This window comes from Meles meles, chromosome 5 (assembly GCF_922984935.1).
Source record: "Meles meles chromosome 5, mMelMel3.1 paternal haplotype, whole genome shotgun sequence".
Taxonomy (NCBI): Eukaryota; Metazoa; Chordata; class Mammalia; order Carnivora; family Mustelidae; genus Meles; species Meles meles.
Window position 1 is genome coordinate 108,261,330 of NC_060070.1, and position 26,119 is coordinate 108,287,448.

At 37.1% G+C, this 26,119-nt stretch overlaps 1 protein-coding gene across 1 annotated transcript in view; it reads right to left on the minus strand.

Annotated features, from left to right (window-relative positions):
• Positions 1-26,119, minus strand: part of EYS (eyes shut homolog) — a 1,714,887-nt gene that overhangs the window by 174,579 nt on the left and 1,514,189 nt on the right.

Here is a 26,119-nt window from a genome sequence, read left to right on the forward strand (position 1 = left end):
CTCCTAACAGAATTGCCTGTGTCTGTGACCTCTTGGAGGAAAGAGACATATCACTGATTCTTGTTATTTCTGCCACTTATGTTCTATAAAGTTGCTTTGGACACTACATTAGCAAATACTGAACTACTGCTCCTAGGAAAAATACAGGGCTAGGTTCCTTCAATCCTCTGGTCATAATACTTTAATCAGCCAAAACACCATTTGCTTTATAAAGATTATATTATATAATTGTTATTTATATCTATACCTATATCTGTATCTATTATATTGTAGTCAGTGCCCTTTTAAACAATCCAGTCTCACCAGTGTCGAAAACCTGCTCTTTCATATAACCCATCTTTTTTTTTTTATAACACTTAATGGGTATTTTTAAAAAATTTTGTATTTATTTCTTATTTTTTTATAAACATATAATGTATTTTTATCCCCAGGGGTACAGGTCTGTGAATCGCCAGGTTTACACACTTCTCAGCACTCTCCATAGCACATACCCTCCCCAATGTCCATAACCCCCCTCCCCCTCTCCCAACCCCCCCTCCCCCCAGCAACCCTCAGTTTGTTTTGTGAGATTAAGAGTCACTTATGGTTTGTCTCCCTCCCAATCCCCTCTTGTTTCATTTATTCTTCTCCTATCCCCCTAACCCCCCATGTTGCATCTCCATGTCCTCATATCAGGTAGATCATATGATAGTTGTCTTTCTCCCATTGACTTATTTCACTAAGCATGATACCCTCTAGTTCCATCCATGTCGTCGCAAATGGCAAGATTTCATTTCTTTTGATGGCTGCATAGTATTCCGTTGTGTATATATACCAAATCTTCTTTATCCATTCATCTGTTGATGGACATCTAGATTCTTTCCATAGTTTGGCTATTGTAGACATTGCTGCTATAAACATTCAGGTGCACGTGCCTCTTCAGGTCACTACATTTGTATCTTTAGGGTAAATACCCAGTAGTGCAATTGCTGGGTCATAGGGTAGCTCTATTTTCAACCTTTTGAGGAACCTCCATGCTGTTTTCCAAAGTGGTTGCACCAGCTTGCATTCCCACTAACAGTGTAGGAGTGTTCCCCTTTCTCTGCATCCTCGCCAGCATCTGTCATTTCCTGACTTGTTAATTTGAGCCATTCTGACTGGTGTGAGGTGATATCTCATTGTGGTTTTGATTTGTATTTCTCTGATGCCGAGTGATGTGGAGCACTTTTTCATGTGTCTGTTGGCCATCTGGATGTCTTCTTTGCAGAAATGTCTGGCCATGTCCTCTGCCCATTTCTTGATTGGACTGTTTGTTCTTTGGGTGTTGAGTTTGCTAAGTTCCTTATAGATTTTGGACACTAGCCCTTTATCTGATATGTCGTTTGCAAATACCTTCTCCCATTCTGTCAGTTGTCTTTTCGTTTTGTTAACTGTTTCCTTTGCTGTGCAAAAGCTTTTGATCTTAATGAAATCCCGATAGTTCATTTTTGCCCTTGCTTCCCTTGCCTTTGCCAATGTTGCAAAGGAAGATGTTGCTGCGGCTGAGGTCGAAGAGGTTGCTGCCTGTGTTCTCCTCAAGGATTTTGATGGATTCCTTTCTCACATTGAGGTCCTTCCTCCATTTTGAGTCTATTTTCATGTGTGGTGTAAGGATATGGTCCAATTTCATTTTTCTGCATGTGGCTGTCCAATTTTCCCAACACCATTTATTGAAGAGGCTGTCTTTTTTCCATTGGACATTCTTTCCTGCTTTGTCGAAGATGAGTTGACCATAGAGTTGAGGGTCTATTTCTGGGCTCTCTATTCTGTTCCATTGATCTATGTGTCTGTTTTTGTGCCCGTACCATGCTGTCTTGATGATGACAGCTTTGTAATAGAGCTTGAAGTCTGGAATTGTGATGCCACCAACTTTGGCTTTCTTTTTCAATATTCCTTTGGCTATTCAAGGTCTTTTCTGTTTCCATATAAATTTTAGGATTATTTGTTCCATTTCCTTGAAAAAAATAGATGGTATTTTGATAGGGATTGCATTAAATGTGTAGATTGCTTTAGGTAGCATAGACATTTTCACAATATTTATTCTTCCAATCCAGGAGCATGGAACATTTTTCCATTTCTTTGGGTCTTCCTCAATTTCTTTCATGAGTACTTTATAGTTTTCTGCATATAGAGTCTTAGCCTCTTTGGTTAGGTTTATTCCTAGGTATCGTATAGTTTTGGGTGCAATTGTAAATGGGATTGACTCCTTAATTTCTCTTTCTTCTGTCTTGTTGTTGGTGTACAGAAATGCAACTGATTTCTGTGCATTGATTTTATATCCTGACACTTTACTGAATTCCTGGACAAGTTCTAGCAGTTTTGGAGTGGTGGCTTTTGGGTTTTCCACATATAGTATCATATCATCTGTGAAGAGCGATAGTTTGACTTCTTCTTTGCCAATTTGGATGCCTTTAATTTCCTTTTGTTGTCTGATTGCTGAGGCTAGGACTTAGTGGGTATTTTAAAAATTGTTCCATAGATTCTTGATCTGGAAAACCCGTCTTTGGTTTCAAGTTTAACATTTTCCACATGTATCATCTTTTAAAACATGCAAGTCAGCCAACACTAGCAGGGAAGGGTTAACATTTTCCTGACCCTGGATCATGTGATGAATTTTTCTTGGCTTTCAGTCTTACAGTGATTTTCTTCACTACACTCTTTTTATTGGTCAACATCTCATTCATTTCCAAATTTAGTTGGTTATACATCTTTTCCATAGCTTCACCACACACTGTAAATATTACTTTAACATTTTCAGGGGTGGCCTCATGCACAGATCAGTGAATTTCCTCTTCCTTTTTCTGAATGTACCATAATGTTGATGCATTATTATTGAACTCATGGTCAACAGCGCTCTAACTCATGCCTGACCAAAGCTTAAATAACACATGACTTTTTACATTTAGGAACACTAGTGAGCATGTCAGCAGTATGCTTGCAGGTCTTTTTAAACAGTGAAATCACCAACAAAAAGCAAAAAAGCGCAAAAAATGTGACACTAAGCCACAAAAAAGACACTAGTTTACATTATGAGAGAGGAAACAAGGACTTCAGCTGAAGTGTTCATACCAGCTGAATTCTGCACATGTTGGTGAATAACTATGAGTGACCACGAAACACATATTTCTCAAAATATTCTTAACTGCTTCCTTCAAGGCATAGTCTAACCAAACTTCATTCCATGTGATATTAAAGGATTTTTTTTATATGTGTAAAATTATAGCATGTATCTGTGAATGGTGATTGTGTCTTTTTTTTCCCCAAAGATTTTATTTATTTATTTGACAGACAGAGTTCACAAGTAGGCAGAGAAGCAGGCAGAGAGAGAGAGGAGGAAGCAGGCTCCCTGCTAAGCAGAGAGCCAGACTCGGGGCTCGATCCCAGAACCCTGGGGTCACAACCTGAGCTGAAGGCAGAGGCTTTAACTCACTGAGCCACCCAGGCACCCCTGGTGATTGTCTCTTAAAGAAAAGCAACTAACAACCAGAATATTGCTCTCTCTGCTGAAAACTATGAAAAAATACTGTTCTTAATAAAGAAACAAACAAGGCCATCATATCCACAACTTCCATTTACTGTAAAACCTAATTATGATATATGGAGAAACAGTTCTTTTTATTTTATTTTATTTATTTGACAGAGAGAGAAATCACAACTAGGCAGAGAGGCAGGCAGAGAGAGAGGAGGAAGCAGGCTCCCCGCGGAGCAGAGAGCCCGATGTGGGGCTTGATCCCAGGACCCTGGGATCATGACCTGAGCAGAAGGCAGAGGCTCTAACCCACTGAGCCACCCAGGTGCCCCTGGAGAAAGAGTTCTTTTGTATGATAATGCTAACCTTCACACAGAAGTCAGTGCAACACACTGAGACACATACACTCTAGGTTGATTTTCAATGAGCAGAGACTTTGGATTGACCCATATTGATCCTCTTGCTTGTTTCTCTTTATGTCAAAGACAAAACTTTTTAATGTGTTTATAGATCTCGTGATATGGTTTATAACCAGGCTTAGAGTTAAGTTAATGTGCTAATGTGGGCAATCTAATCTATCATTATCACCAACAAATATAATTCATTTATTTAGTCAACAAATATTCATCGAGCACTGACAAATATCCACTGAAAACATCCCAGGCCCATGTTAAGTACTAGAAGTAAACTGTACATAAGACTGGTATGGTTCTAGCTCCATGGAGCTAGTAGTCTACTAGAAGAGATATACATTCTACAAATAAAAAGAGAAATAGTAATATAAATACAGATTATGAAGGGTACCCTAGAGAAAGCATGTCTAGTACAAGGAAAGAATAATGGTTGTAGTGAGGTGGGGCATAGGTTACATGGGGTTCTTCAACAGCTTCATTAAGAAGGAGATTTTTGAACTGAAATTTAACAAAGGAAATGATCCTTCTATGGGTAGAGCTGTGGAAAGCCTATTGCAGGTGCAAAGAACAGTGAGTGGGAAGGTTCTGAGTTGCCATAAACCTGCCTTGTTTTAGGAACTTCCCAACAGTCACAGTGAGCGAGTGGAGCTGACACAAAATGCTACTGGAAACTTGGTGGAACATATATGGCCTTGCAGGACAGAATAAGAGGTTTGTAGTTGATTCTAAGTATATTTGAAAGCCTGAAGAGTGTTAGAAAGGAGAGAGATCATTATCTGATTGTAGTTTAATGAGACCATGTAGGTGGCTGGATGGAGAATTCATGGTAAGGTACAAGTGAGGAGTCAGGGAAACCAGTTATAGGAGCTGTTGTAGTGCTAAGGCAGAAGATGGTGACCTTGACTTGATTCACCGCAGTGAAGGTGAAGAGTGCGTGGATTCTACTGAAAGTTGAATAAAATGGACTTCCTGCTGGACTGCAGTGGGGATGAGAGAGAAAGTGGAGATAGAGGATTATTCTTAGACTTCTGGCTTGGTTAGCTGGGAAGATGGTGCTCTCTCCACTGAAGGGGGCAGACTGCATGTTTGCCTTTGACACATCCGATGCAAGTTGGGAGCTGGTTTATACAATGAGGGTGATTAAAATGGGTGTAACAAGCTGATAGGTGGCTTTTGAAGTTATAGGAATGGATGAGGTTATCTCTGGAAAGAAAGTAGGGCATGATGAGATGAAGATCTAAGAGTAGTTTGGAGGAACCTCGATGTTTAATAGAGAGGGCCTCAAATAGACTTGGGAAGATTAAATAGAGAAATAACAAGTAGCATGATACAAGGAAAAGAGTGTATCTGATTCAACTAACTGCTTGGCGGTTGGTTCCCAAGGCTGAAATTTACCAGCCAAGGACAAGTTTCCCAAGCTTTCTGAATCTCTTAAATTCCAGGTTTTAGTTGTAGGATTGTTATGAGGTAGATGCAATAAAGTCAAATCTCTTACTACGGTGTTTAGCACATAATATGCTCTAATTTTAAATTGTAGTTGCACACTAATAGTGTCACAATGAGCTAAGAGAGAAACAATCAAATTATAAAATGTTCATTTAAAACATGTTCTTACTAAGATGTTCTTTCTCAAGCTTATGGGCATTAATATTGTGAGGATGGGTGAAGCAAGAAATTTAATCCCTGCTCTAATTTTGTTGGTTTGGATTAGCTCTTAATAAAAACTACAGCTTAGGTTTATGGAGTGCTTTCCATCTGCCCAACACTGTGCTGAGCAGTTTAAATATATTAAACTCATTTAATCCAAGCAGCAGCCCTATGAGGTGTGTAATGTTATCATTCCCATTTTACAGGAGAGAAAAATGTACCCAGGAAATTAAGTAATTTGGTACAAAATCACCCACCTATGTGTGCGTGTGATTCTATGCTTAGACATTACCTTTTACCTTTTAGAGGAGCTCTGACATTTCTTTGAAAATATCTCCCTGTCAATTCTGTTAATATTTTTTTTCCAAATCAACATTTAGACTTGCAAAAGTGCAATAAATGCTTGTTCTAAAAGAAAGAACATCAGGCAGTGATAAAGCAAAGTCACATGAACTTTTTTGTATGAAAGGAAAATAAATGATTAGATGGAGCCAGTAATAAGTACAAGAAGACTATTTAAGGAGAAAAAGACACATCCAATTAATTGCATCCTGAGAAATGTGGAAGAGGAGGTCTGAGATAGCTCAAATATGACTCAAGAAAAGTTACTGGAATGTGGCTTCAAGAAATAATAACACAAAAATGGCATTACTTCATGCCCCCAGTGCAGCCTGTTCACAAGGCTTTGGGTGAGGTGACAGCTTATTGCAAACGTTGGCTGGCACAAGGGTTTTTTTCCTCTCCTTAAAACTTTGGCTGCAGTAATTGACAACTTGCTACCAGGAGAAAGAAATTTCTATGAAAAGAAAATGGCTTGAATACGCTATTAGAGAATCTGCTTTTTTAGTAGCTCTAATTTCATTTAAGTCTCATAAACCACAAACATAATCTAATTACCGGTGGTTGGAAAGTATTCATTTCTTGCAGGTAACACCACTAAGATCTATGTTCGGTGACTTGTGGGTCTTTAGTGTGAACTCCAGGTTCATCTTTCTTGTGACTTGCAGACATTTTGAAGTCTTATCTCCTATCTGTAGGTGGCAGTAAGTTATTACTATTTTTGTTACTCTGCCCAGTGGAAGAAGATTAAATTCAGTTTAGAGAAACAGAATATAAAGAGAATTATTGTTCTACCTATGGACCAATATAAAGAACAATAACTCAGTTCTTTTTTTTAATAGAAGTTTGATTCCCTCCCTCTTTTTAATTTGAGGTAAAATTGAAACTCTTGTGTATTCTCAGTAGACTCTCCTCTAGCTAGGATAAACTTATGTTCACATCAGGCTAAACAAACCTAGAACAAGAGAGTAAAAGGTTTTGTGTAAATCAGCAGCTCAAGAAACCCACTGTTTCTTAAAGTGATGTGTCTAAGCAAGATGAGTTCAGATTTTACAGCCTGCTGTTGTATTTATACTAAGCAATGGCATTTTGCTTTCAACTGTATGCACATAGAACATCAAATAATTATTCTTCAAATTCCACAATAAAAAAAGATTTCTTTCCAAATGACTCACTGATTTCCATCCTCTGTGTTAAAAAGAAACAAAAAACAACCACACACACAAAAGGCAAAGGGATGTTGAACTGCAGTTCTTTTCTGCACTGTCTTCTGCCCTGTGGTTGTTCATATGCAAAGCATGCTTCCTTACAGATGGAATCCACCAGTCTTTGCCATTAAGGGAAACACAGCAGGACCCAGAGAGGATTTGTTGAAGCTGAAAACCGACTTTATAATTTAGCTCCGAGTCTTGAAGCAGCATAAGTCACACTATAAATCAGAACACCAGATCCACAAACGTAAGGCAGAGTGAAACATGAATTTCCCCCTCATACTTCTCCTCTTGTTAGAACAATTAAAACAACAACCAGCTCCTTTATTGTTCGCGATTTAGCAGTTAGCCAAGTAAACTGACAATTTCAGGCTACAGTAGACAGAGCCACAGAAAAAAGAAAACACAGCCAATAAGGTGAGGCAATTGCTGTCATATTATGCCAACAGAGACGGTTTCTAAAATAAAAACAATCTTTCCACCATGGTGAATACATTGCGCCTTTGCTTCGCTGAGCTTCACGGACCTTCCTAATGGAGAAAGCCAGTTTATACTTTTATTATCTGTTTTTGGTTCCACTTAAAAGATTTGACTGAGGCTAGAAATTATGTTGGTTTTTTTTTTTTTTTTTTTTTTTAATGGCTTCAGGGTATATACTTAACTTCACCTTGCCTGTGAGAGCAGAATGCTTTTGGTCTAACAAGAGCCTTTCTCTTCATGTATTTACTATGTAGAGAGTAGGATTCTTACTTTGTGTATGTTAGCCTACTATCCATAAGCTAATTCCATGGTTTTCCACTTTTTGTTGTAGCAGCTGACAGCAGAAAAGATAGTATGATGCCTATGTGTTAAAATATAGGATTTTCTGCCCCCGTTTTCCCAATCTAATAGGTAATATTTATGTACTGTTGTGATTCTTATGTTTAAGTGCTTGTTTTCAATTTTAACAGAATGGTTTAAAAATTCAAAATGCATTTTATTTTTGATAAGCAAGAAAGGTTAACCCTTTAATGAGTACTCAGCTACCAAACGGTCCTCTTTTTTTTTTTTTTTTTTTTTTTTAAGAGACAACTGGTAACATAACAGGTCTGCTGGGCAATGTATCCCAACTCATTCAGGAGTTAGGACCTTTATTCATTCCAACTGTAACTACTGCATAAATCATTTTCTTGTGGAGACGAAAATGCTGGCTGTAGGTTGGACTGATTGACCTGACTTCCATAAAAGAAAAGAAAAAAGTGGACAGCTTCATGGTTTAGCTTTTGGACCCACCTTTGTGTTTCTATGTTTGTAAGATCTGGGGGAATAGCTGGAATTTTCCCTTCATAACCAGTAGCTAGAAAGGAGTAGTTCAGACCCAGAGGACAGAGCCTGTAACAGAAAATATCATGTGTACCATGTGGACAGGATCATGGGGATTTAGCAAAACATTATGAAAAGGACACGTGATGTAGGATTCAATCACACCAGGGCTAAAATCCCAGTTAAGTTACTTAGGCCACTTACTGTGTGAACTTGAACAAGCTGTTTAAGCTCTCTGAACTTCAGTTTTATTTCGTGAAACAAAATTAGTGTAATGTCTACACTAAAAATGTACATCAACTAATGAGAGATAAAATGTTCAGTGCCATTCACAAAACACAGTAAAACGCTTAAAAGAGGTAGCTGCTCCCCAAAACAGCAATAGCAGTAAGAGTCATTTCAGTGGAACATTCCATAGGATGCAGCAGAGGGTGATGGTATAGAGCAGTGCCTAGGGAGCCGGCCTGAGGTTTAAACATACCTCCACCACTGGGGTGACCTTGGGTAGCTTGTTTAACTTCTTTGTGCCTGAATTTTGCCATTTACACAGTGGAGATAACCAGAGCATGAACCTTTTGGCATTACTTTGAGGACTAACTGAGGCGATGCATACAGAATAATCAGGACAGTGTAAGTAATGAATGATGTCAGCTATTTTTCTTATTATCTCCCCCTCCCAGGAGGTTAAGAGAGAAGAGTACAGAGGTAGTCCATGTGGTTAAAGGACAACAGGATGTATTTTAAAGACTCTAGCCACAAAATAGGATTTCCCTGGAAGGGAGGGAGAGGGGGACAGTGACCTAATAACACTGGCAATGTTCCTCAATGATCACAGAAATTTAACCTTGTTATGAATAGCTTCCTCAACAGCATGATTGGGAGTCTGACACAAGTGATTATTAAGCAGGACTGGGGAACTTTTTTGGACTTTTGATCAACTCAACATGTTTTGGTTGGTTCTGAACCTCACTATTTAAATAAATCTGTGAATATTTTGGAAACATGGGAAGTCTATAATTAATCCCCATGGGGTGTACAGAAACTGCTTGTTTAAATCAAAAAGAGCCTTTACATTCTCTCTTTTTCCACATCCTGCACTTATATAATAAAATGTTCTCGCATTTGGATGGTTCTTTGCAGTTTAAAGCATTTCCACTCACGTAGTTTTATTTCAGCCCCTTACAGTTCTGGGGAGTTGGCCCAGTGGACATTAATATTTTCTTCATCTCATGGGCAAGAAACTGAGGATTTCGGAGATGGAGGGACCTACCCCAACTCACGTAGTTTTAAGCAACAGAGTAAGTTAAAAAATTACTCAGCAGTGTTTGATAAGGTTGACTTTGCAGCTTAGTTTTAGGTTATATAAAAGTGTGCTGTCATAAGTGCCATTAGAATTACTGTCACATTATGACTTCAAAGTTCTGTTTTCACTAATTATAATACAAGAAACTTTTCTAACATGGAGATGTGTTTGCCTTCTATACTTATCACCTACATTTATATCTGCTCTTTGAGCCTATTTCAGCTTGACATCTCTCAGCTTTTTCCAGGAATATTCTCTGAAAAAGACTCAGAAATATCTGAAAAATATTATGGATGCAAAGTTTAGAAAAGAGAGTTAGTTTAAAATAAAGATGTGGTAGCTCATACCGCATTCAAGGACAAATAAAATTCTTTATTTTTGCAGTCTTGCTTATGGCTTATTTGCCCACATCTGAGAAACAACAAAAGAATCACAGCTGGATTTGCAGATGCTTCTAATAGAGGAAAAATGCAGAGGTATGTGTGTAAGCATTCTTTTTTTCTTATTCTAAAAAATGAACTAAAAAATAAGAGTACCTATGGAATTGAGACTGGAGCAGGAAAAGCAAGTGTGGGAAGATGGATAACCTTTGATGTCAAGTTGATTTCTCATACCTATGTGGTCCAATTTTAGTTTGAATATTAGCTATGAGATCTGCAGTCCCCTGTTCTCCAAGGCTAGAAAGGTGAAGGCAGAATATTTCAGAGGTTTCTCAAAACTCTAATAAAAATCTCTCCTGCCAGGTGACCCCTGATAAACTTCAGTCTTCCTTTCAGTAAAAAGCTCCCCAAGACAAGCTCAGAAAGGATGATGTTCACCACGATTAAGTCTCCAGTCAGCCATGTGAGGCAGGTGAGAAATTTCATTGGATTTTTTCCTTACTTGGCAGTTTTAGATGTAATGCAAATCAAACAGGAGAACTTGGTAGGAATATGTGAAAACTAGGTCTATACCACATTAAATGTGCTTTTGGTTGTCTAAAAGTAATATGTAATAGCTATCTAATGATGAAATATATCAAAATTGAGCTTAATGTGACTGCATATGGACTTAAGATCATATATTCCACTTCTACTTCTGTTTATGTTGTACTTAGGCTTGTGGTTTCATAGTGACATATTTTTTTAGTAGTGTATCAATATGTAGAGTTCTTAATACCAGCCCTTATACATTATGTTGTGGTATCCTCATTCACCTTCAACTTCTTGAGCATAGGGTTTATGACTTATTCACTGCCCTATTTTTATGCCTCACAAAATGACTAGCATATAGCAGGTGCTCTCTATGTATGCTTGTTGAACTGACCTGGAGAGGAATATTTCCTTGTTTGAGAACAATTTCATAATATAAAATCCATGAAAATGTTAGAAAAATAAATTTAAGGTATTTCTGGCCTGGCTTTTATGAGTTTGGGTTTTAGAGGCAAACATGAAGATTTTTTTGGTTTATTTCATTTCTAGTGCATAAGTTCTGGGCAAAAAAAAAAAAAAATCCTTATGGGTTTCTGTGTTAACTAATAGAGAGCGATAAATACTTTGCATATTCCCTATAATTATTATGGATCCTTAAATAATCTCATGCAGAGTTGTTGGGATTTATTTTGTTCTCTGAGGATATATCATTTGGATAAAAATAAAACAAAGATGTGAGGATTAACGATAAATGAAAAACTCTGTCTTTCACACCTTTTTTGGGTTAGGATCTCTGCAGTGGTCATTCCAAGTGTGTGAAGCGTGGATACCAAGCAGTGGGTCTTTGAGAGCCCTTACTCTTCACCCCCATGGTGCCTGCTACATAATTTGTGGGACCCAGGTCAAGTTGAAGATGTAGAGCCCCTACTTCGAAAAGTAGAAAAAAGCTTCTTACTCTCTGTAATAGTCTCTCTCAAGCTGTTATTTTTCTTTACTTGCCAGTTAATGCTGCATTTCCTCAGGCATGAGGCTACTCACAGGGTGAATGCAGGCCTCTGCAGGCCTCCGGGCCCATGACCTGTGGTTAGCACAGGGGCATGTCATGTACCAGACCCTGACTCTTCCTGTGCCCATGCCCAGGCCCCTATCGGGGTTGGGGTGAGAAAGCAGGTGACTGAGAACTTCCTGGAGATATGGGTGGTGGGACTCCAGGACTCCAAGGCCATGGCACAAGCTCCGTTGTTTCATCACACTTCACTAATAAGAACCAAAATCAAAGATAATCTATTAAGAATTTTGATATGGTGGCACCAGACCATGAAACCTCTTCTGAAGGCCCTTTTATGAACAGAATTCCCAGTGCAACTGCAAGGCCTCATACCCAAGGAGCTGGCTGTGGTCCCCAGGACAGCTAGTTTATGGGATGATGGAGAACATTGCTGCTGGAGAAGTGACAAGAGGATTGACACTGCCTTTCTTATTCTCCATTGTGACTGTTTCCTCACTTGGTCTTCACTTTAATTTGCTTTCTTTTATAGAAAAATAATGAAGGATAGGAAAGTGAACAAGCAATTTTAATAAAGTATAATTTATACCGGTGAAATTATGAATGCCAGTAGATTACAAATGCATGTCAAGGTTTTATTTAACGAGGTAATTAATGAGAGAATCAGTAAGACATTAAAACTAATTTAAAGGATATTTGAGAAGCAATATTAAGATTGCTCAATTAGATATAAAACTAGTCAATGTCCAATAGGGCAATAAACTGCAACATTTAGGGTACTCTTCCATTAGAAAGAAATTATTCTTCCCTATATTTGACAAAAATCTACAAGTTAACCTCTGCCTCTCTAAAGCTGTAAGACAGATCAACAATAGAAAGTTCTGGAGAACTGCACTCCAGGTACACCCAAGTAAGCTCTTATGCCTGTTTCAGGTTACCGATGATTTATCTGTCAATGTTATTTGTTTCAGACTAGCATTCTCTGGATTTTTACTTCATCTGGCCATAATATTAAAAGATTTTCTCAGTTGTCTTCCATATGCACAGAAATGGTTGTTTAATATACACAATGGTAGAGTATAAAATAAGAAAGTATTTCTTAATATATTTAAATCAGCATGCATTTAGAGTTCCCTTAATACTTAAATTAGACGATATACTTCTAGACTACAAGCAATAGCATTGGAAAGGCCTTTAGAGGTTTAGATATTTAGAATTAGAAAGGTCTGGGTGATCGTTAGTCAAATGAGAAAAAAACAAACCGACTCTGGAAGGGTATGTACCCACATCACACAGAAGAGCAGATAGGAGATTTGAACCTAAGTTATTGTTCTGGTTCATGGGGAAGACCTCAGTGGCTCAGAGCAGTCCCATCTCCTTTGGAGACCAAGTGTCCATTCATGTCTACTTCCTTGAATAAGGTGTATGGTGGCTTATTCTCTGTTCAAAGGAAATTTCAAGTGTCAAGGACTGCCAGATGTGACAGTGGGTGGTTCATGTTCACCATCAGCTAGGCAGAAATTCCCTTCATTCTGTCCTGGTCCTAAGACAAAGGTCCTTTTCTTTCCACTTCCACTAATCCCTATTCTTTTGACTCTTCCTTTCTATAGTCTCTTCCCCAACCCAGCCTTCTCTCCTTGGGAGCAGAAACTGCCACTCTCTGATCATGAGTATAAATATTGTGACTCACATTTAGGATTAGAACAGGTTTGAGGCTTTAACTTCTATTTCTGTCTAGATGGGTAAATTGAGGAAGGAAATAAAAAAAAAATCTTAAATGGAAATTAGTCAGGTAAGTATTCAGGTATAAATTTACTACATAGTTCTAATGCCCACATAATTTCCTACCTCAACACAACTCCAGTATTTAGGCATGATTTTCTGTCAGTTCTATAAAACTTAAACTGTATTTGTCATAAGTCCTATTAATCTAGGACTGAAAAGAGAGCAATGAATATCTTGAAGCTTATGGCAACTTATCAGGTGTGAAGAAAGGATTCTCAGTATTAAAGCACACTAAACTCAGCATATATTCCCAGTTGTTGTACATTCTTATACTTTGGAAATCTTTGAAAAGCAGAAAAAAAACTGTGCTCACTGGATCTTGTTTGTATCATCTGGCACAGCGTTTCCTCAGAGTACTTCTGAGAAAGAAAATGTTCAGTGTGATGTTAATAGGTATTCCTGGAAAAATATTATTTGGTTGAATTAAGTTCAGAAACTTCTATTAAGTAGAGTTAAATGGGTTATTTTCTACAGGAATTCCTTAGCATGTTGAAATGCACTGTGAAACTCTAAGAGGGAATGGACACGTGACATTTTATGAATTTGTCTTAGAAAAATTTGCCCCTTCTCATATTTTTTTCCTGAGGAATACTTATTAGTAGATCTTGAAAAATAGTTTTTAATTCAGTCTAGTTTAATCCCTATTTACCAAAATGATGAAAATGAAGTCTAGAAATAGTTAGTGGCATATTTAAGAGTAAGGGGAAGAAGGCACAGAGACCTCTTACCTGTTAGATTGGTCCAAAGCGATGAAATTATAATTTTTTTTTAGAGATTTTATTCATTTATTTATTTTAGAGAGAGAAAGAGAGAGAGCATGCGAGCAGGGGGAAGGAGCAGAGGGGGAAGGACAGGGAGGAGGAAAAAATCTCAAGCAGACCCCACACTCAGCGTGGAGCCCACATGGAACTTAATCCCACAACCTTGAGATCATGACCTGAGTAGAAACCATTAGTCGGACACGTAAAAAACTGAGCCACCCAGGAGACCCAAAACTATAATTTTTAGAGATAGCCTAGTCCTTGAGTATAATTCCCTTAAGTATAATTCAGAGAACTGCTGAAAATAGTTACCAAATCACTAACTTTGGACAACTAACTTTTTTTGTGTGATGGAGCAAATAGTTGATTTACGTTGCAAAGCTTAGGACAGAAAGCACTTACTTAAAGTCTGGAAGAGTATGATTTATCCTGTCTCTATTATCAGTGTTGACCTGAACAAATCTCTTAACCCTCTTATACCTCATTTTCCCATTTGTGAAGCTGAAATCTAAAACTATGTTCCAAAGATATTTTAAGTATTAACATCATTTTGAGATAAAATTATCTCAGAGCAATACCACTATCCCATTTTCCAAAACAAAGGCAACACTTGATAATTGTTAGGTCAGTGACAATCAGCAGTGTTTACTTAGAAAGTACTTGTTTGTAGTCACTATTGCATTTTGATGTCAATAAACAATAACCAAATTTATTTTCTAGTGTTTTTCCATCTAGTCTTTATACTCTTACATCTTTAGCAAGTTTTAACTTTTGGCTCCAAATCACTTGATATTTCGGAGGGCATGGGGAACAATTATTACTTCATTTTCTTAGTATAAAAGGTTAAGCAATTTTCCCAAGATACATAGTATGCCAGCAAATGGGATAGGAACAAAAGGTAAGGCATAAGAATTTTGTCTACTGCTAAACCAAAAAGATTGGTTTGTTCACTTACTAAATTAATTATTAAACTCCTTGTTTTAAGCATTTTGCAAACCTAAGCCAAGGGATTCCAGATATCTCACATTTTATTTCAGCTTTCATTTCGGCTTGTTTTCATTTTGTTTGTCAAGCTTTTTGCACAATTTTAACAGTTACATATCTAACAACCTGTAAAAATCATAATGATTAGGACAATTTACCAATTGTGTGTGTGTGTGTGTACAAAATGAAATCTGTAAGTAATGAGCCATGTAGATTTAAAATAAGAATAAATATTTCTAGTTAGAAAACAAACTGATTTTAGTATATAATTCCCTCCTAAAAACCCATTAATAAATAGTTTTTGCAAGGAAAACACACTAGCATCTCCTATTTTGCTTGTTTGTTCTTTGAAGTAGAGGAAAAAAGAAAAAAAACTGTTAGTATTCTATAAGAAAAGGAGAGGAAAGATAGTTTTCAGATGGGATTTAAGCCAGAGAGGTCTCTTATGCCCAGGAAGATCAATCAGGGTAAATGAGTTCTCCATGTATTATTACCTAAGGGTAGAGAAAATTGAAGATGAGATTTTTTTTCCCCCTACTTGTTTGACCTTGCTGCATAAATATGATGTAAAAAATATGTGTGGAATTTGATACTGGGCTTTTCTATTAGTCAAACCTTGAAACATTTAACTCTTTGAGAGTTTTCAAATTTGGCATAAATGACACAGTTTCTTCCACATTTAATCTTGTTTGTTCTCATTTAAATATAATTGAATTTACAATCATGACTTTAATGAAACTCTGATTTGCAGAGGGCCAAAATGCTTTCTGCCCTGTAAAAACAAATGCTCAACCCTTGTTGCTGCACTCAAGGATGGCAGTAATAAAAGTGGTTAGAAAATCAATTTAAACTGCATTTGTACTTTACCAAGAACCCTGTGACACTTACATTGGTAAGAGTTATGCTTTCCAAATATGTGATCCACTTTTATAAGCAACTAAAAACCCTGCAGCTTCAGTCACACTCTCCAAGCAAGAATAAATGACCCCACATCAATCCATTTTCACAATACCTGACACTTGTAGAATGGAGGAAAGAAATGAGATCAAAAAGATAAACAACAGACTGTGAAATCTAGGCTGTTTTAAACTAAGACTGCACTTGGTATGCATAAACAAACAAAAAAACCCCACATTTTATTCTGCAGCCCTTAATGTTTTACAAACCTGAGATTACCATAAGCAAAAGAGTATGTAGAAAAAAGATTCCATGGCAGCACACTGTTTAACATAAAAGAGGTTCTCCACAAAATGCTTGTGGTGTGAAAGAAGGGATGGATGGATGGTCTTAAAGATATACAAACCAAACAGACTTGGATTAAAATAACTTCTAAACATGGATATTGCAGGAGAAAAAACTAAAAAGTTACCAAAATATTTTGTTGTGATGCATACATTTTGTCTAAGTAATATGGAACACTAAAACGTGCCTGTGCTTTTTTTTTTTTTTCCTTCCTAATAATAGCACTGGCATATTTGCTTTTCACAACATGGAGGAATTTACTGGGTCTATTTTTCTAAGTACTTTTTTGCTTATGATTACCTCCAGCCTGTTAAATATTAAGGAAAGCAGAGGGATATAACCGAGTAGCTGGGATTTCCATTTCCTGGTAATGCAGAAGGTGACTGGTATTCAGACAAAGTTCAAAGCTTAGAAGACAAAGGGACAACAGCAAGTTCTATTAATATCCTTCTAGAGTATTATTTAACAGGTTTGCTTAAAGATTGTGTAATCCTCTGGAAGAATGCACTTTTCTTTGGCTCACTATTTACTAATGATTAGGCCAACTCTGAAATTACATGCTAACTTGTAGATTTTTGTCTGCTGGAGAAGCAAATGAGTATAAAATGGTAGAAAAGAAAACCCCAAAAATTACGTTTTATTCCCCTGTAGGGCGCTAATCAGTTTGGTCTCAAACCTAGTAATCTTATTTTGGCATTCATTCACTGACTACATTCTCAGTCTCTTGAATTCTCTTTGAACCAGCTTTAACCATCGTGCCCATTCCTTCATTAATGAAATAAATAAATAAATTTTTCATGTGTTCATTATGTACTTGTGTGAAAGTCAGGTTTATAACTCTTTGAAAACTGACCTTTAGCATTGGCCTTGCGTTTCTTTCCAGGACTCTGCCAAAGAAGATTGCTTTTTGGGCAGAGGTGAGTCAAGATTTTGTAGGGCCCACAGCTTATATGATTTTTGGTCCTTTATAACAAAAAAGGGTTTAAAAGCACAGACAGAATTGTGCATAAAAGTGAATATTTATTTACAATGAAAAAAGAAATCTCAGTGAATTACAAGGAAGCTTGGAGATTAAGGCCTCTTTCTCTGAAATCTCTTTAGGTTCTTCACAGGAAATGCTTACATGGAAATGACTTTTGACAACCAACACAGTTTGCCCTCTGAAAGAGAACTATAACAACCTACTGCAATTTCTAGCAACTCCCAGGTCTCAGAAGGACATGAGTAAGGTTAAGCTTCATTAGCTCCAGAGTAAACCAACTCTGTTACTGGGTAAGGAGACACCAGCAGGTAAGGAGTTGTGAAGTATAAGGCTGGGAGAAGCAAACCAGGTAACTTTTCCTCCCTCAGGCAACTGGGGCCATGGCGTGGCCTCTTGTGCAGGGCTTGGTGAAGACTGACCCATGCATGTATCACGAGATGTAGCATGGAGCTTCTGTTGCAGGGAGAATATGCAGAACCAAAATGGACCAGTTAAGAAGAAAACCTTTGAATCTTTTTCAATAAAATCCCTCTGCCCTAAGACAGCCCCAAATCTGGAGAAACTAGAAGCCAAAGAGGGATAGAAAGGCATCAGGAAGAACGTATCACATTCTTTCTCCGTTCAAGTTCATGAACTGGAGGACTATCCAACTGGGAAGGGCCTGGAACCACCAAAGTGGTATAAAGTGGAAGTTTAAACTAAAGTAGGCTGAACCATGCTTTTAATAGGTCAACATGAATAGCAGGTTCTGGAACCTGCATGATATTCCGTTAAGAAAGTAAAGAGAGATCCTACAGATTTTTGATATCAGTGACAAAAGAAAATTGAAACTTTTTATATTTACTCCCTATAAAGTTTAAACTGCTTTTAATGAAAGGATATATAGGTAAATATCTTAAATGCTCAATTAACTAAAACAATGAGAGAAATGGGGAAACCCACATACAATTCTAAATTTTTATCTGAAACCTGGTTGGATATTTTCTTTTTCCCCCTTATTTCTAGCAATAAGGGCTACCTCCATTTGAGATGCTTGGATGCTCGTAGCAAACTTTTACATCTGAGAATAATCTAGCCAAATACAAATTAGTACATGAAACAGAGATCCTGAGTACAATTTCAAGAATTTTGACTGCAGATGGAAAGTGTAGCAACTAAACTGAAGGATTAAATGTTTGAAGATGTTATTAGTCTAAATGTGTAGTTAGAAATTGATCTGAAATAGACTCTTTTTTTCCCCTTGATATTCAGAAGATGAGGGTACACTGCTGAGCTAGATTAGGGGTAATCTGGCCTGGATATAGAATAATAACTAAAAGATCTCAGCAGGTGATGCCTAGCTACATGCCAATATGAAATGACAATGAAGACAAGCAAACATTTTATGGGGGGCGTTGCCACTCATTACAGAACAAATGGAAAAGCTAAGACACGATACACTAATCTTTTATACTCTAATGGTTGTTACCACTGCAATTTCAAATTCAATTTACAGCTCCTACCTCATTTTGAAGTGCTAAATGATTTGAAAACTACCTCAGAAATCACAAAAAACATCTTTTTATCAATGTCAAAAAAGATGTCTATGAAATGAGAAAACATGGATTGAAAGGAAAGAATGAAAGAAACTTTTACTTCTATTCACATGGGACAATGAAAACAATGAAAGTTTCCTAATGCTAAGAAATACAATTTTTTTTTGAGATTATTTGGTATAGTTAATTTTATGTATCAACTTGACTGGGTCACAGGATGCTGGTTAAACATTATTTCTGGGTATATCTGTGAGGGTGTTTCTACAAGAAATTAGTATTTGAACTACTAGACAGTAAAGCTTATGACCCTTTCCAACTTGGGTGGGCATCATCCAATCCTTTGGGGATCTGAATAGAAAAAAAAGTGGAGGAAAGTCAAATTTGCTCTCTATCTGACTGTTGAGTTTTGACATCAGTCATTTCCTGGTATCAACGCTCCTAGTTCTCAAGCTTTCAGACTGGGACTGGCATCTACATCACTGGCTTTCTTGGGTTTCTAGCTAACAGGTGGACAGATTGTGGGATTTCCTAGCCTCTGTCACTGCACGAGTAAATACTTTATAATCCCTCTCTCTCTCTCACGTTTTCTCTCTCTCCTATCTATTTATCGATCTAAACACTGCTTAACATTGAAAATTAAATTGAGTTGGATTTTCTTGGTCAATGAATTGAATAAAGCTATTTTATCCATCTGCTGTCCTAGAGTCTGCAAACTATGGCCCTTGGGCTAAATCCTGCCAGTCACCTATTTTCGTAAATGAGGTTTTACTAGAATACAGCCATGTCCATTCATTTACGCACTGTCAATGGCTGCTTTAGTGTTAAAATAGCAGAGTCAAAAAGCTGTGATGCAACGTCTGACGTATTTGCTATTTGGACCTTTATAAAAAAGTTTGCTGACCCCCGACTCTATCACATGGAAGGTACCATTGATTAATGATGAGTAAAAGCTATGAGAAAAATTAGAGGCCCAGAAAGCACATTCACTCACATATGGGGATTATTGACTTTCAGTACATGATAAAATATATTCATATAGGCTTAACACCTGGTAAAATAAAGACTAAGTCTAAAACTCATGTCGCAATAATTATTTACTATAATGTCAGTGACATACATTCTTGGTGCGATTGTTGTGTATAGCTTATATTCCCAAACCTGAACTCCTTTTTAATTATTATTTAACCTATTTTAAAACATCTGGCATGGAAAGGAGAAAGTGATTTAAATATTATCTGTTTAATTTGCTAACCTTCCTACGTATGCCCTTTTGGAAACAGCTTGTTCAAAGTCCATAGAGATTTGGATACTCAGAATAACCCTTCTGTATCACTTTTCTAAACTGAATTTCACTACATGCAATTTGGATTTCTCTGAAATGAGCAACCACAGGGGTTTGAAAATTCTAGCACAGATTTATAACAAAATGGAAAAAGATTGGATACTATCCAGAAACATGTGATGATACTCAGGGCAGAATGACATTTGCTCAGTAAAGCTGTTGAAGTGTTACTCCTCTTAATACTTTTCAACATGAAATCTGTCTTCTTACAGGCAGTTTACCTTCATAGACAATGTGGGGACAGCATTTAATAATGGTAAATTGTATCAACCATGCTACTAAAATTAGTGATGATTTTGTTTATAAATAGCTATAAGTAGGGTTTATTTCATAAACCCTAATGTGTAGCTCTATGGTACTGAATGTTTGTTCACTTACTATCCTATTCTTTTTTAGAGTATACTTCTTTAAGGGTTATCTCCTGCTAAACCACTATTATTCTTTACATATCGGAAGAAGTAGGTATGCATTCCGAGGAGACATGGATTAGAGTACTAGAGTACGTGTGTGTGTGTGTGTGTGTGTGTGTGTGTGTGTGTGTGTATTGAAAGTTTTTCTCTCTTATGATTCTTATGTACCTCATTAGGAGGCATTTCCTAATCTTTAGATGAAAGTCCCAGGACTAGAACAATTAAACTGTGATGAGAAATTATTTGCATTTTCAAGTAATACCACCATGCATACATGTTGTGGCATTAAAAAAAATTAGTGTCTTTATATCTTGAGACAGGAAAGCTGAGAGGTAAAAAGCTTACTTCTTGTCTTCGTAATAATGACTCTTTTATTCTGAACACAGATGGTCTATCACTTTGAAAAAAAAAATGAAAAACAAAGTTTTAGACCAAAAAAAGAATTCTATCAGGTCACATTGCCCATTCTTTTTGGATCCACAAAGGCTAAATATTAATATACCTTATTTAAATTGTTCTGCTATTTTGAAAGCTGTCTCCAATCAAATCTCCTCTTCTGGGATAACAGGAGAAGAGAAAACCTGAGGGGTGCAGGGTTAGCCATTTTGTTATTTTGTTACTATAGTCATTTTGTTACTACCTGAAGTCTGAGAATGGAGTCAAAGCTAAAGAATCGAAAGAGAGTGTAAGAAATTGGATCCTAGAATGGCTTTTAAGTCATGAATCGAAAGATGCCTAGAATAGGAATCCACAGCCTTCCCACTTAATGGAGCCAGTAAATTCTGTTTGGGATGAGTTTCCTAGCATTTGCAAGGGAAGGAATCCTACTTGATACAAAAATGATCCCCATTTTCTAGCTGAGGTAAATGAGGTTCCAAAAGACTAGCTAACTTGCCAAGTTGACATATTTATTAAGTAACCAAGCCAGGATTCAAAGTGACTTCTTCACTTCAGTTTGCTAAAAGGAGCTGCTGGTGGGGGGCTCAAACTGGATTTTTAATTGACTACAATGTGACAAACATGAAAAAACAAAGACATACCAGAAAGACAGGAGTGAAGCAAGGATAAGGAGTGAAGGACATTGTAAATGAGGTACAAGGTTTGATGATTTCCGAAGATTCTGAAAATCTGAGATTTCTCTGGTTGTCCCATCCCAGAGACTCAGCAAGGCAGGATATTAAGAATGGTTCTTCTTACCAGGTTGGCAATTTATAGGGTCCTAGTTAGAAGTCATTATAAGCATAACATCTCTTTATTGATTTGCTCAAACATTGATATTCCCTATCTATAAGAATAATTTCCATTTCATTTCTAAGAATAGTTAGTTGCTAGTGTCACAAAACCATGGAAAGCAAACCCAGACTCATGAGGACCCTCAGTTTCAGAAGGCAAATCATCATAAGCTATGCTAATTATTCAGCTTTTTCCCATTAGAATAATCCACAGTGAGCCCATACACCTTGGGGGTCAAAGTATCTCATCTGTTCCAGCCCTCAACAGGTATTTAATTTTTGAAGTTTCATGTTTTCAAATTCATACTGATTTTTTTGAAAAGATTTTATTTATTTATTTGAGAGAGAGAGAGTGAGTGAGAGAGCACAAGCAGGCGGAGCAGCAGAGGGAGAGGGAGATGCAGACTCCTGCTGAGCAGACCCCAGGATCATGATCTGATTCGAAGGCAGATGCTTAACTGACTGAGCCACCCAGGTGTCCCCAATTTTTCATGTTGATTTTACATTCTCCTCCATGATATATGTTTGCATATATATTATATTTATATAGTAATATAAAAAATATTTATAAACCAAACAAACAGAAAACCAGGAGAAAAGAAGAGGAGAGTTTGGAAGTCTGCCTGAGTAAGTAGGCTCAGGAGTGAGATCAAGTCAGACAGCACTGACAGGCCCAAAGGGTGAGAAGGGTTGGAAGACAATTTGGAAGATCTTGGAGAGATCCACTTCATAATGCGGTAGCATGGAGAAGAAAATAACCTTTGGCTTTAGCCAACAATACAGATGGGAAGTGAGTTGCCAAAGGCATTAAGCTAGTTCAGATCCATTTTGTCCAAGTCAAGATATGGCTCAGTAGTAGAGTTTTTTCTAGGTTTCTTGGTTGGAAAACTTTACACTGTTCCATGTATTTCAAGTATGGGTATGTGTCTGCTGAGGGCAGGGTGTTGGTCATAGCTCTTTGTGACTTATTTCTTTGGTCTTCTCTATGGACTGAAACTGCTCAAGGCCTCACTGGGAGTCCTCCTTCAGTACATATTCTAGCTCTCCCTATGAGTTGCTGCACAGACTGCTGGAGTGCTCTATTATGGTTGGGTAAAGGGTGTTTTTAGACAGGACAAGGAAGAGTGAAGATACCGTTCTGATTCTGATCATCCTCCCTGTAGTCCTATAGCTATCTGTGCTCTTCTTACATTAAACTTTTGACCTCCTAGGGACTGTTCTTAAGATCCTTCTGAGAAGTCTATTTTTGTTGTCATTCTGGAACTAGCCACCTCCAGTGTATTATGGTACTGGTGTGCATAAAGAGATGCTGGAATGGAAATCATGGTTGCCATGTACCAGCATGTCCTGGATGCAATAATGCAAAGAGTTGTTTTGGCAGTTCAGCCCTGGCAATTGAGATAGAAATCATGTTGTTCAAAGAATGTGAAGGGGGTGCCTGGGTGGCTCAGTGGGTTAAGCCACTGCCTTCGACTCAGGTCATGATCTCGGGGTCCTGGGATTGAGTCCCACATTGGGCTCTCTTCTCAGCAGGGGTCCTGCTTCCCTCTCTCTCTCTGCCTGCCTCTGCCTACTTGTGATCTCTTTCTATCAAGTAAATAAATAAAAAATCTTTAAAAAAAAAAAGAATGTGAAGAAGTGTTTTATTTGTTGGGTAACAGACAGCAAGTCTCCATTTCACTAACAATAAAAGGCACATACAGATCTGGAAGACCTTAGTGATTGCCAGAATCAGTTGATATTTGAGAAGTTGAAAGACTGAGAAATGGATAGGGAAGGCCAGAATAATGTATATAACAGAAGACTATATATATATATATATATATATATATATATATTTATTTTTTCTTTTTTTTGGGTGGGAAAATTCACTCTAAGGTTTAACAAGCTAATAAATCTTCCATACTAGAGTGAAAGCTTCTGTGTGCAGGATGGTGTCTTGAATTTACATCTTTATTTCACATACTCCTTGGCCCTTATTTGGTCCTTAGGTGATGTTTGTTGAAATAAATCTAAGAGAATAAACAAATAAAGTATATATCAACCTAGGACGATTTATATCTATCTTTCTAGAATAACTATCTTTACTTTCATTTTCAAATACATATTAAATAAATAAGACTGGAAGTAATATGAGGTTCCCAAATTTATGAAAATAAGAGTTTTATTTTATTTAACTTATATTTGGCTTACAGTATCTCATACGGTTATTGTTATAAAGTTATTGTTATAAACTCTTACCTATTTCTCTGAGTTGGTGATGTGGCCACTTATACACTTACACAGAAAATTTGAGTGTATTTGTTTTCTATTGCTGCATAGCAAAGTTGCCACAAAATTAGCAGCTTAAAACAACACACATTTATTATCTTACTGTTTTTGTGAGTCAAGAGTTTGGGTAAGGCTTAACTCATCCTCTGTATAAGTCTCACAAGCTTCAATCACAGTGTTGTTCAGGTTGGGGTCTTATTCAAGGTTCAACAGGGGAAGGACCTACTCCCAAGCTCACTTGGTTGTTGGTAAAATTTAATTTCTTGCAGTTGTAGAACTGAAGGCTTCGATATTTACTGGCTGTCAGCTTGAGGCCACCCTCAGCATCTTATTGGTGGTTGGCTGGAGGCTGTTCCCAGAGCCATGTTACATGGACCTTCCCCAAATTGCTCCATGCTTTATCAAAGTCAGCAAGAGAGAGTCTCCTTGAAAGATGCAGCTAACAATCTTATGTAACCTAATTATGGAAGTGACATCTCATTGCCGTATGGTACTGATTATTCTATTGGTTAAAAGGAAATCATAGATCAGGGGAGGCAAACCATAAGAGACTATGGACTCTAAAAAACAACCTGAGGGTTTTGAAGGGGCGGGGGTGGGAGGTTGGGGGAACCAGGTGGTGGGTAATAGGGAGGGCACGTATTGCATGGAACACTGGGTGTTGTGCAAAAACAATGAATACTATTACGCTGAAAAAAAAATTTAAATTAAAAAAAAAAGGAAATCATAGATCCTATCTACACTTAAGGAGAGGGGATGAGGCAAAGGCATGGATATTGGGAAAGGGGATGATGAGGACTATGTTAGGGTCTGTTCACCACATATAGAAAGGGAGAAAACATAGTTCCTGTCACTTTTATAATTCTATCATTGGTAAAGCCTCATTGACAATATTTATTTAGGTTGAATGACACAAATTTTCAGACATTAAAAACTCCGTAGGAGAAGCATTTTTCCTGTTTCTATTTCATTTGATTACACAAAAATTCATTTTCCTTCAGGGTTCTTAAGTTTATCTTGTTGGATACTTTTTGTAGTATCATATCTTTAAAAATAATTGCCTTTGGTGAGTTCATTATAAAGCAGAATATTTATTAAATAAGGCCTTGGTTTTGATTCCTTCAGAAAAATAACCATGGCCAAGGAAGCTATCTTCACTCAAACTCAAAATTCACTCTTTTCAAAGTTCTTTAAAACTGTTATAAGTTCTTTAAATCTGTTATATTTTTCCTACAGAAAATAGGTCCATATTGCTGTTGTTATTTTACAAATGTGTAAATCAAGGCATAGACCTGGACAGAGTTAATCAGAAGCAAAGGGTTTTAGACACTCCAAGAGCTGATATCCTTTTTTCTCACTAAACCATGCTTTTTCTTCAAATTTATTAGGTCAGTCTGTGATTGTTTGGTAAATATATCACCTTGACTTTATCATACCTGTCCATTCCTCTGTTCCTTGTCTTTGCCATTTGGCTCTTTCTCATTTTTCATTTCCTATTCCAGTGATTATTTTCAGAGCCCATCTCTGCCTCCCATTTCTTATCCTACTCTATTGATAAAATTTTTCTCCTTCCCACACTACGCATATAGAAGTTTACTTTTGTGAAGTCATTAACTACGTGACACCTTGCCCCTTAGAAACGCTGAGGTGAATTAAGATATTTCCTGTGAGATTTAGTCAATTTTTCCTTGACTTGAATTAATATAATCTGTTCATGTTTTAGCATCCTCTCTGTCATTATTTGTAGCCCTGAAATAAAGATTTCTCAGAGGACTAAAGAAATTTGGGAATATGTTCTACACTGTCCAAATGAGACTCCCTTAGGGTTGATTAACCTAAGACATTTTAGTGGAGCAGAAAATAATTTTCATTAAAATCTTCTTCAGCTTATAGGCATGATGAATCTTTATTTCAAGGAAAAGAACGTATATAGGCTTTTTCTTCCTTGACATAAAG